This window comes from Macrobrachium rosenbergii, chromosome 24, assembly GCF_040412425.1.
Source record: "Macrobrachium rosenbergii isolate ZJJX-2024 chromosome 24, ASM4041242v1, whole genome shotgun sequence".
NCBI classification, from domain to species: Eukaryota; Metazoa; Arthropoda; class Malacostraca; order Decapoda; family Palaemonidae; genus Macrobrachium; species Macrobrachium rosenbergii.
In genome coordinates, this window is record NC_089764.1 from 37,712,255 (window position 1) to 37,722,740 (window position 10,486).

Sequence of the window (10,486 nt, forward strand, 5' to 3'; positions counted from 1 at the left end):
CTCCTTAAGGAAATCTGTAGCAGCTGAGCCAACTTAAGGTTGGGTATACCAGTTCGAGACGTAGGCAACCTCTAGCATGGTTAAGTTAATGCCTCCTTCATCAAAACCAGATTTCTGCCCACCTTTTGGGTGCTGGCATAAGGCCAGCTTAATCCTCCACTGCTAGAGTTGGCAGCCTCTGTATCTTCCTGCAAGACACGACTGTTTCCCATGCCACTCGATGTATGGGCTGATTTGGTCTTGGTCTTTAATGGAAGGGGTGGAGGGGGGTCGTGAGTGCCATGTCTTTCCCTATTGTCAAAATAGGGAAAAGCTAAACCCACCTGATGAGCCCTTTGGCAAGGGCGAAACCTCCTAACAATCATAAACGTCATTGCAGTTGTATTAAAAGAGGGATACTAATCCTTTGAGTCCCCCATTCTAAAGACGTTCCCCCATCCTGGAGTCAGATTAGGAAATGAAGATCATTCGATACAATTCATTTTAAATACAATATTATGCCTATGACGAAAACAGTTCAAGCCATTTCTTTTATGTGAATAGCACATGAATGGTGTCCTGCTTTAAGGAAAGTAGTGAGTGAAAACAAGATTAAAATATTTCATTAAACTATGGATACACAATAATGATTTCAGCTGACCAAATCAAAGAATTATGTATCTTATATTACAAAGGGATATCATGTTACCATCGGTTCATCAACTCAATTGATGAGACCTGGTCCCTCTGTTATTCTGAAGTATATTATTGTAATGCCTGAATACTTTGCTAAAACAACTACAAATCATTTCCTGTGATGAGAGTTTGTCAGTTTCAGGATACAAGATAGGAGGGTGAAGAATCTACCGGTCACTTTTTACCAGATACATATGTAATTGTAATAGCCACAATGCCCTCTTTACTTCTCGAATTCTTTGCGCTTTTTTGGATACGCTTATCACTACAAAGCCTTAAGATCCAAGTGCAAGAAATATGAAGAAATTGTGATGTCCAGTAGTGGGAAACAAACCCGGTTTCATTAATCACAATGGGATCACGTTCCTGACTTGACCATGAGAGGGATAAAAGTCTATTGCCTCTCGCACATACATATACCTGTTGTTTTCAGATACATTTATTAGAGCTGGAATAGACACAGCCTCACTGTTGTAGCCAAGTGGGCACTCGTTTTTATTGCTTTTTAGGCTGAAGTTTACATGTAGAATCTACTGGTCACTTTTTACCAGATACATATGTAATTGTTAAAGTGACTAGTAGATTCTACATATATATTACTGCCTAAAAAAGCAATGACAGCGATTGCCCACTTGGCTACGATGGTGAGACTGGGTCTATTCCAGCTCTAATAAATGTATCTGAAAATGACAGGTATATGTATGCACGAGAGGCAACAGACTTTTGTCCCTCTCGTGGTCAGGTCAGGAATGTGATCCCATTGTGATTATGGAACCCGGGTTCATTTCCCACTACCGGACATCACAATTTCTTCATATTTCTTGCACTTGGATCTTAAGGCTTTTGTAGTGATAAGCATATCCAAAAAACCGTGAAGAATTCGAGAAGTTAAGAGGACATTGTGGCTATTTCAATTACATATGTATCTGGTAAAAAGTGACCAGTGGATTCTGCACCTTCCGATATCGTATCCTAAAACTGACAAACAAACATGAGCTCAGTCCAGCTAGTATGGCCAATGGAGAATAGATATACATTATATAATATATGTACTGTATATATACACATGTATGTATGTACATATATATATGTATGAGTATATATTTATACATTTTATATATATATATATATACACATATATATACTGCATATATTTATATATGTATATTAATAAATATGCATATATAAAATTTACATTTATATAATAAATTATATATGTATATCTATACAAATGTATAATCTTACACATATATGTACATATACATATATAAATACATATATAATACATATACATTTATATATATATATATATATATATATATATATATATAAATATAAGATGAGGAAGATGTGGGTTTCTATCAATCCAGCAAACAGCAATTTAGTGCGAGGAGAAGGACACTTCTTTATTCCTTTCTGAGTACTTTATTTAGTTGCTGACGTTTCAAGACGTTTAGTCCCATTTTCAAAGCCATATAATAAAAGAAACAGATTTTAAAAAACAAAAAACAGACTCGGAATAACATAACATAAAATTATAACATAAAACTATTAGTACATTAAAAAGGAAGAGAGTTTATTTACCAAGTGGTGCTGAAGGCACAGACCGAGTGACCAGTCCGGGTCAGGTTCAGCTTCGACGTGAACTCACGAGAGGTATAGAGGTGTTGAGGTGGCCTGAGTATTTACCTGGGGGACAAGTTGTTTAATAAAAAGTGATTCTAAAATTGCTAGTTGTTGGTCGTTGGGAGTTCGGCCTATGATTTTGAAATCTTTGTAGTTAATATCGACTTTGCATTTCTTTGCATGTTCACGTATGCAAGAGAATTCTGGATTAGATAATTTAACACCCGTTCTGTAACTCACGCCTCGATGAGAATCCAATCTCATTGAGGCCAGGCCAGAGGAAAGCAAGACAGAGATAATGTGAACAGTCCACGTATTCAGTTTTGACATGCAGACCATATTCGCTTCATAATTATATTGACTTCATTGTTTTGTGGCTACACTGGAACTGTTTCAGTGTACCCATATATCAGGAAATGTTCCCACTGACCTACTTCGTGCCCCAAAAATGACCTGATAAAAGGCCAAAATAAAAATTTTGTTTAAATTATGCGATTATTACCACATATTCGATTGCTAATTATCACTGCAGTAGAAATGAACTTTGGAAAATTCTGGTCGACGCTTTGTGTTCCACAATTATATATGATTTCATTTTGGGGAAAAAATCTGAGGTACGTTTGATGAGGCTTCTATTGTTTTATATATTATATATATGTTTTTTTTGGACAATGGTCACTGATCAGGTATTCAGTTACGTTTTATAATTACAGTTATTTCGCAATGTGCTGTGAAGCCTGTGCTAAATGTCATGTATATTTTTAATAAGTGCATGATACAGAGGTTATATGTACAAAATTGAGAAACATATATTGAGAGTGAGTCAGATACAACTTGCTAGAGCCGTATTTGATCAAATATAAACAGTGACTGACAGGCGATTACTTTTCATAACTGTTCAATTTCAAGATTATATAACACTTCACTCTTGCAAAAATATCCAGATACCCCGATTTTGCAATAAGAAATTTAATATGATAAAAATTCTTAATGGCCAGTAACAGTTCTAATGGCATGAAAATTAACTTCTAAGCATTAATATACTGTCCATGTTTCCATGTGAAATTGGAGAGAGTTAACAGATGACAATTTTCATGACGAAACTACAGCTAACTGTCTTAGATGACATCTCTTAAGACCCTGTTTGGGCCGTGGTGCAGGTCTTTTGTGCACTCTAATTAAACTTTAGGTATGCTCAGTGATGTACACAGGTAACTGGCAGGCAATGGTCAATGGAAAAACGAAAACACTCGGGAAAACTCAATAATATTTATTAACAAGCAAAAAAAAAAACCAAGTCAATTTTGCAAGTACCTAGGACTCACACTAGTCCTTAATTTATCCCGTGGGATTACCTAACAGCTAAAGAGCTAAACCCTAGACAGAAATGATAATAAAAGAAGAGATGCATAAATAAAAAAAACTGACAAAAATAATGCGTCTTTCAGAGGTTGGCCAGAATAAACTTAATACCAATAAATACCTATATCTAATAATGGAGGAAAGAAGGAAAAGGTCGAAAAAGAGAGAAAAAACTTAAATTCCTACCTACAAATTACAATCTAAACACACACCGACTAATACTAGATAATAATCAGGCTAATTAGCCATACAGACCATCAGGGTCTATAAGTAATCAGATAGATATATAATTATAGTAACAATATACATATATATATATATATGTATATATATAAACTTAAAGATAGTAAAATAGAATTATATTTACACAATTCAAACCTCCTCACTCAGAGACGAAAAGCCTTAAGGGAGGCCGTGTTCTCAACACAACTGGACTCGGCTAACAGGAGAGGGGACGAACACACAGTTAACCACAGGTGAGGGGGAAGCTGGTGGCGATCTTGCCCGGCCAACACAAAAACAGACTCCTACCTGGTGCTTTTCTCCCTACTTGCCACCTCACGAGCCAGATTGCTCCTTCAACTGCAGCTTATAAGGGCGTCCTTGAAATAATCACAGAAAGCTGCTCAAAACTCCGGGAGTGCCGGGAAAAAGCGACGGCACCCAACTCCTTGGACAAGGATATCCACCAAGGTGGCAGCACGACACAAAGTCGCAGGTGACAAAGACAGCTGCGACAGCTACAGGACACAAGACGTCGCAGGTGACAGAACTGTACCTGCGAAGGGCAGCTTCAAAAACAATTTCTGGTTTCAAGGAGTAATCCACTAAACGCCGACTGCAGATGTTTCAGGAAGCAAAGTACGGCCCGAACTGTTCAGACAAAACGCCGTCCTCCGATCGTCACCACACGGGAGTCGCACCACTCTCAAGAAAAGGTAAACAAAAAGATCACAATCGTTAATACGATAGTTCAAACACTTTAACGAGCGGGGAGGAGGCGCAAACTAACGAAACCAAAACCAAGCTTTCCATAAACTGCCTTAAAAATACGTCCTTACACATTAATTCCTTAAAACTATACACTTAATACTAGATTACTTGATATTGCAAAATTGAATAAGTGAAACTCTTATATTTACGTTAACTCTAATAACATCACAACCAGAATACCAGGATACCTAATATAAATGCCTAAAAACATAAAATATTCCTACTCAGATTATCCTACAGAACTACTACGGTCAGATCCAGGACTGAATAAACACCCTAATCTAATCCCTTCGTCTCAACAACAAGCACCAATATTCCTTCCCCTCTGCATAACTACTTTGTCAACATGAAGAACGAGGCAAGGTGCTCTTAATTGAGCATGCAAGGAAAGTAATCGTGGAGTCATTCTTTTAACATATAAAATTTGCAAACTATCATCTTACACAGAGTAACCTTACTCTCTGTCTCTATAGATACTGTTTTTTTTTCTTATGAAACAATGATTCTGTGAAGCATGTAAGCACAGGGAGTAGGAACCGATTTTTCGCAACTCATAAAATATACAGAATGTTGTTTTACACAGGCTAAATAAATAAATAAATAAATAAAATAAATAAATAAATAAATAAATAAAAAAAATAAATATTTATCCTGAGAAACAGAATATTAAATACATTCTATGTCTTGGCAAGGATGTATTTTTGTTGTCTAATTACTTTTACAATAAGTAAATGGGTATTTAATTTGGTGTAAAACCGCCAAAACGCCAAAGTAAATTCCAGGAAGAGAGGAAAGAAAGAAAGAAAGAAAGAAGATGGTGGCAAAATGCAGACCAGTAGACACCCTCTGCAGGATGCTAAATATAAAAGCAAGAAAGAGGAACTTTGAGTCTGATGGGAGAAGCTCTGAGCCGTTAGTCAACGCAATAACTTATTTACGAGTTTCTGATGAGCCATTCGACGACACTCAGGAGGAGCGGAGTCAAGTCCTGTGATGCCCAGGAATTCCGGGCCAAGATACGAACCTTTTCCCTTTTACTGGAAACGACTCTGGGACGCTTTTTTCTTTTCCTTTTGGGAGGATGAGGGTGCTAGGCCTACGCCCTTTCTCTAATGGATGAAATCCTAATCAGTCTTCTAATTACCAGTGACATAATTTGCATAATTGGCTTCTCACGTCAACTGAATAACATCGGGTTTTATTCTGAACGAGCTAGAAAAATTGACCGTACATTCCCTGCAGTTGAATCTGGATTGCATGGGCAAGTAAGTTACCAAATCCCACCATAAACATACGCAGTCTTACACAGTACATACACACACATACCCATATTATGTATATATATTCATATATGTATACATGTAAATATATACCTATATATATGTATGTATATATATATATATATATATATATATATATATATATATATATATATATATATATATATATATATAAATTTTTTACATCAGCGCCGAAATCTGGCCTGTCAAACGGGAGGCCAGGGCGTTAGCAATTCACCCACATAGGTCTTTTATGACCTGTTTGGGTGAATTGCTAACACCCTGGCTTCTCATCTGAAAGACTGGGGTTCTATCCCAACGTGAGTCAGTAATTTGTTTATGTGAAACACTGTCTCATGTCTTCATTATATATATATTGTTAAGAATAAACATCCCTCCCTTCCTGTATAGTAATTCCAGCAATCAATTTCGAATTTATCTGTTGTTCCTCTGTCTTTCGAATCGCGTGTCTCAGGGAAAACCGCGCTTATTTGAACCAGTTCACGGCTGTTAGTAAACCTCCCTTCCCCCCCCCTTAAAAGATCGTACGATGCTGGAACAATACCCAAACCCCCGTCTCCCCCCATCGCCTGAGATGGGGTAGCAATTAGTGTTCAGGAAGCCCAATAGGCGTATCAAACTTAGGGGATGCGGTAGGATTTTATTCTGTAAGGCCTTAGTCCTAAGGTCTCCTTTTCTCTGTGATTTTGCTGGCGTATGACTCAATCTTGCAGGTACAGCTGGCCCTATCCCATTCACCCCGGCCGCCCGACGCCGAATGCGACCTGCTTTTCAAAAAGCAGGGCAGAGACTTGCTTCTGACCTCATGTGCAGCGGACGCGCTCAGAGAATGGTTCCTCCATCTTCGCTGGACAGACTGTCCTCAAACAAGGGACCTGGAATGGTTGTAGGCGCCTATAACAGTCATAAAAGGTTTATGTACGTTTTGAAAGTAGTCAAATAGCCAGCCCTGTCCCTTGTATTTTAACTCCTTAATTTCCATTTCTTTTAAACTTTTAACCACTTCCTCCACGAAACAATCTTCCCTTTATCAGAATCTTGCCTGTATCCCCTGCCTTGCCATTTTTACGCACTTTGAATTCGAGTAAAGATCCCGAAATAACAATCATTTATCCCTCCGCCAGTGCAATCTAAGGGCTATTTAAGTTATTTAAGTTAAGTGGTAATAGCAAAGCTATGTTAACTTTCATTAGGCGTAAAAACATCGTGCTCATTGTTAAAACTAACACGCTGCTCCGATTCTCAGATCATATTTACGTGCTTTCATCAAATGCTAGATGCTAGGTTCATGGAGGCACCATCAGTTTCGACAGCACCAAAATTAAAAATGTTTGCGAGCTTCCCTTTTTTTCATGATGACCTTTTCAGAAAAAAGTTCCTGACAATAATTCAAAAAGAATTCCCGGCCTTAAACCTTGAAATCGTTCCAAAAAATCCATTAACGATCGGATCTCTGTTCAAAATGAAAGACCGCCTTAGTCCTCTTCTAGAATCTAAAGTTATTTACAAATGTACGTGCCCGAGATGTGATCACGGGACTTAATGTATGTGGGTTGTACGAAGAGGCTACTCAAAGTGAGAATAGATTCTCACAGGGGCGTAAGTTTCAGAATGGGCGGTAGATTAACAAATCCCGAACAGTCAAATATTAGGAACCATTCTAAGTCATGTAAAACATACATTGAAGGTAAGGACTTTACAATTATAGGTCAAGTACATAATGAAAACGACCTAACAATCTTGGAGTCCATTATGATAAAAATGGTAGTTCCGCCTTTAAATACGCAATCCTTCTCTGTTCAGTTGTTTATTGCCTCAGGTGCGTTGTTTGTTTTTACGAAACTCTTTCAGTTACTGCCCGTCCTTTGCGAGGATAAGATACAGAATGGCCTTCATTTTTTAGTGTTTTATATAATTTTACTGTTTTTATAATCTTATAGATATTTTGTACATATTTTTAGTGTTTACTATAATTTCCCGTTTTAAGATGTTCATAAATTATTTGCAAGTGTTCTACATGCTGTTCATTAAATTTGATTAAATATTGCGTAATTTTAATGGATTATGCAGTGATTGGTTTTAAGTTCGTTTGTATCTTTATAATAGCCTTGAGGATGCGATTATGAATCGTGAAACGTTGGCAAAATAAATGTGCCTGAGTACGACGCCTTTCCCTATGGTTCCCTGGTGAGATGTACCTAGAGCTGCAGCTCCGTCTTCTAAGGATATATATATATATATATATATATATATATATATATATATATATATATATATATATATATATATATATATATATATATATATATATATATATATATATATATATATAATATATATATATATATATTATATATATATATTATATATATTATATATTATATATATATATATATATATATATATATATATATATATCTACAGTATATGTGTGTGAATGACAAAACGGCACTTTCACTAATACTTTGCAAAAATTTTACGATACTTAGAACACATTTTGCTCTCTCTGTAAAATTTATAGGTGTTAACATTTCCCTATCTTTACTTTATACACTGGTTGCCACACTGTTTTGGACGCAATTTCCAATTCTTAATTAATATCTCACCAAATTAAATTCTCAATAATATTCCAGTGCCAATAATGTACTATATAGTGGTCTGGTCATCAAGCGCTTAATCGCCAAGACAAGAAGATCTAGACAGACAAAGTAAGAGGTCTAAGACCTTATCCCGACAGGTGTTTGGAGTTCTTCTGCAAGTTAGATAGAATATGAGGTTTTTCAGCTAGAAAATAGCTTTAGTGGCTGTAATACATTTTATTTTCAGAGTTTTCAATATACATGATTTACTTGAAGGAATGTTCAATAAGAAATGTCAGTGAATATGCCATTAAGCGTTTAGTTCTACTGTACTATACCTAACTAACTGATATGCTCTCTCTTTCGTATCTTTCTTTTCCGTATTAGAAGCATTATATTTGTTAATTCTCACAGTCCTATTCGGGTGCCGCATTTTGAAGAAAGTGTTTATCTTTGCAGTAATGCTAATTTCAGTAGGAACTTCACTTACCGTCATCTGCAACTCAGAGGCCAGCTTTCTGACACAATCCTTTCCTCCCCTAAGCGTGTCACCATGGAATGCCTTCAAGACTTGCCTCATTAGTTTTAATTGTTCCTTGATTTTTTTATGGAACATGCAAATTCCCCCTATGCATAAAGTCTATACATTTTTCCCCAGGGTCGTTATTGCAGGTTTTCCCCCTAACTCAGGATATTCGCAAACAAATTTTTGCACAATGTACCCTCTTACATACATGAAGACTCGCCCTCAAGAGCATCATGGGTTTTTTATAACCTGTTTATACTAGAAAATTCCAAACTGGCCCCTGCATCGTTATTCCAGTGTCAACGTCAATATTTTCGAACAAAATGCAAAGTTCTAATACCAACTCTCGTTCATTTTCATCATCATTCGAAGGCACTTCATCTCTAATTAGCATTTCACCAGATATGCAGAGAATCGCCATTTTCTGGGAATGAGTTAGTCCTATAACTACAGGGTTTTGTTTCCTTCCCTAACAGAAAGGACCTGAGTCGACTCTTGAAACTCAGAATATTGGGGTACTCATGAGGACCATGCACCTGCCTAATTGATAAAAAAAAAAAAGTTCCAGGCAGTCTTGATTGATCGTCCGGGTCATTATATAATCTAGACTATACATCAAACGGTCCAATCAAAGATTTGCTAGAATGAATAATACCTTTCTGAAAGCCTAAATAACGACTTGCATGACCTTTCACTCTCATAGTTCTCATCCGGCGTACCATGCTACCCAAAATTTCTTTCTGGTAGTCTGTATCCACACCGTATAGGCATTTCTTGACTTTACATCTCCATACATTTCACTGGAATTCATCAAATCAAACCAATCATTTGCTACACCTATGAAAGCAGCTGTCACCAGCCAGTTTTGGGATGAAATTAAACCTTTTTCTCCTGGGAACTTGACAGCACTGGCAAGTGTTTTGGACATCAACTGAGCCGCATACTTGACACGTTACCTTCCAGCTCCTGACAGACACATTAAGGAGATTCTGAGTCAGTTTTGGTGTTGGTGCATTCATTTGCTGTTTTATCCATCATTTCTTGCACAGAAGCAGATGAAATAAAATCTCCTTTTTCTGTGTGAAATCCATGCTCCAAAAAATTATTTCTTATTAGCTTAATCTTGTGAGGCGCATCGGCAAATGCAAATACACTCCGATCTTCACAAGGATTTTGAAGACTTTCTTAAATTCACTGTCTTTAGGAAATCCAAAGAAACTTGTAGCCTGCCATTTGGTGTGATCCTTTCGGTTATTGCAATCGTAAACCGAGCAATTATTCGGCATTAGTAACCAAGAACCTGTTTGCTTCCACGCGCAATCTCAGACTATAGCCGACTGACTCACTCGGCTCACTGAGCAAAGGCAGACAGAACACCGAGGCTAAACTTAACGTGCTCAGAATCCTGGAGACCTCACAGGTGA